The 2,758-nt window shown below is 40.6% G+C and overlaps 2 pseudogenes; both read right to left on the bottom strand.

Annotated features, from left to right (window-relative positions):
* Positions 1-1,048, bottom strand: part of LOC105538067 — a 3,685-nt pseudogene extending 2,637 nt beyond the window's left edge.
* Positions 1,049-1,091: 43 nt separating this feature from the next.
* On the bottom strand, positions 1,092-2,175 carry LOC105538066 (annotated as a pseudogene).
* Between the last annotated feature and the right edge of the window lie 583 nt (positions 2,176-2,758).

The following is a 2,758-nucleotide window of genomic DNA, read 5'->3' as shown; positions in this document are numbered from 1 at the left end:
CAGTTGTTGTGGGTATTACCCTACAATTACTCTATGTATTACATATTAAATTAAACTCAGCATTAAATATGCTTGTATAATTATGCTGTTAATGATGATAGCAGTGATGATGCTGGTGGAAAAAGCCTGTCTTTAGCCCAAGAAAAGTAAGGGAGAAAAATGTAACAAGCAGAAAGCAGACACAGAGCTGGGCATTTTTTGACTAGGAAAGAGAATTTTAAGCATAGAAATATAAAAAGAAAAATACTCCCTTATTTTCCCTATGTGGAAATAATATGAAACATTTATTAGATATACTGGACAAGAACAGAACTAAGTACTCCAACTCTGCTGCAGCATTACAAGAAAAATCCCTTCACCACTGGGTAAGATTTAAGGGCAACCTGCCCAAGGATGCATGCTATTTAAAGTACAGCAAGATTGCCACTGCCCTGCCAAGTACTTCCAGTCCCTACCCAGGTCCTACTGAAATACTAGTGGTCCCAGTTAGTTTTATTGAAACAAGTATTTAAAGAAAAGGATAAAGCTTTTAAAAAGACAAGCAAAAATGCTTCAGGAACCACATATCCAACACAAAGTTTATCCTCAAATGAGTTGTTTGCCTCGCACTAATAAACTTTTGTTTCACTCAAATTAGAGCAATAATCTTCCATACATAAATATCTTCCCTTCCCAATAACTCAAAGGAAAAAAGTCCAAAGTGATTAGTAAAGAAAAATATAAGAATTAACAGACCCTTTAAATTTGTTTTAAATATTTTTAAGGTTTAAAAAGTGTTTAAAGTTTGTAATTTCTAGTAGGAAAACATTATCTGAACGAATACCCTAATGGCAAATCACCGTAAAATGCTTCAGTTGCATTTGGGGGAGAGAGGTAGGGATTAATTCCTAGTAGGAAAACATTATCTGAATGAATACCCTAATGGCAAATCACTGTAAAATGCTTCAGCTGCATTTGGAGGAGAAGGGTAGGGATTATCTTCAAAGCTCCCCAGCTCTCTTGGTGAGAAGGTCAGAGGTACACTGGTTTGTATTATTGCGACATCCATAAGGTAATCTAGGTTGCTTTTCCTTCAGCAGGGGCTTTGTTTATCAGAAGGGCATTATGCTTGACCTCCAATTGGCTGACAATTTACTGATAAGATTCATAACCTTTGGGTTTCTCTGGTATTTTGATGTATTTGCTGGGTTCTGAGCCACATCCTGGAAGGCCACCATAACTTCTGGATCCTGCGTGTCTGCAAGAACCTCTGGATCACTAAGAATTTCATTGAGTCCAGGCATTTGGGTCCTTCCAGACATTCCTCCGGGAAAATTACCAGGCATTCCCCCAGGAAAGCCACCTGGAAAAGAGCCATCCTGAGCTTCCTACTGTGGTCTGGCTTCTTCCTCCTCCCGGGCTCTCTCACGCTCTTCTCCAGCCGTCTTAACTCTTTCTATTCTTTGTTCTCTGGCTCTTCACGTTTCGCTCATACTTTCTTCTGCAATTTCCTGTGCCCTGGGTTGAATTTCTTTCAGCATCGTACTAGTATCTTCATCGTAAAACAATTTACAGGCAAGGGCAAGATCATGGGTGCATCTTCCCAGTGGCCTAGGAGTCTGTGTGCTTTCACTTGCCATTTGTAAGGCTGAGCTGAATCAGGATTTATTTCAATGCCTCTGTCATAGTCTCGGATGGCAGCATTTGGCTTCTTTAATTTGACGAAGACGCTGACCCTCTTGGCATACAAAATGGCCAAGTGCAAATTCAGCTTGATGGTATTTGTGAATAAGTCAATGGCTTTCTGTAGTTCACCATCATTTAGGGCTTCAATAGCAGCCACTTTCTTATCATTTGCCTGATCTCATCTCCTCTGTTATCTCTGCATTTTCATCTCCCATTTCTTGAGGGGCATCAGTGTCTGGTTTAATCACACATTCGTTATCAATTTCTAGATCACTTTCCTGACTTGATGGTTTGTCTGTCTTTAAGTCTTCCTGCACCTTCTTACTGTCAGGTTTTTTTTCCACTTGGTATTTTCTTCTGATTTAGATTTCTGAGTAGCAGGTAGTACTTTACCCCCATGCTCTCCACCCCTTTCCTCAGGAACCGCATTTCCTCAGCGTGCAGAATGCTCAGATCCTGCTTACGTATTTTCACAAGGGCCTGAAGCTCGTTCACTTTGCGGGGGTCCATGGTCGGGAGTCGGTGGGCAAAGCTGAGGGGCTGCGGCCCAGTTCCAGGCCCAGGTGCTGGCTTGGCGTGACCACACAGAAGCAATTTTTGTATTTTTTTGGTAGAAACTGGGTTTTGCCATGTTGCCCAGGCTGGTCCTGAACTCCTGGACTCAAGAGATCGTCCCATCTCAGCCTCCCAAATTGCTGCCATTACAAGCGTGAGCCACTATGCCAGGTCTACCTGCATATTTTTAACTTACAAAAGCCAATAAATTTCTTTGTTCTTCAAGATTAATTTGGGTCTGTTGTTCTGATATATAACTAAAGTAGTATTAACTGAGATATATAATTGAAAGTGAATGAACTAAAAGCAGTGTGGTTATCTCTTTGATACCATCATAAAGCCTCAAAAGTGACTCCAAGTATATTAAAAGAGGTTTTGAGTTAAATTTTGGTTGTAATTCAAAGATGAGAGTGACATGTAATTATACAGATAAATGTATGCTGTTGTCATTTAGCAAAAATAAATTGTTTAAATCTGGCCGGGTGCAATGGCTCACACCCGTAATCCCAGCACTTTGAGAGGCTGAGGCAGGAGGATC

Source organism: Mandrillus leucophaeus, unplaced genomic scaffold, assembly GCF_000951045.1.
Source record: "Mandrillus leucophaeus isolate KB7577 unplaced genomic scaffold, Mleu.le_1.0 Scaffold184, whole genome shotgun sequence".
In the NCBI taxonomy this organism is placed as follows: Eukaryota; Metazoa; Chordata; class Mammalia; order Primates; family Cercopithecidae; genus Mandrillus; species Mandrillus leucophaeus.
Note: the sequence above shows the minus strand (reverse complement) of the source record. Positions and strands in the feature narration are given on the sequence as shown.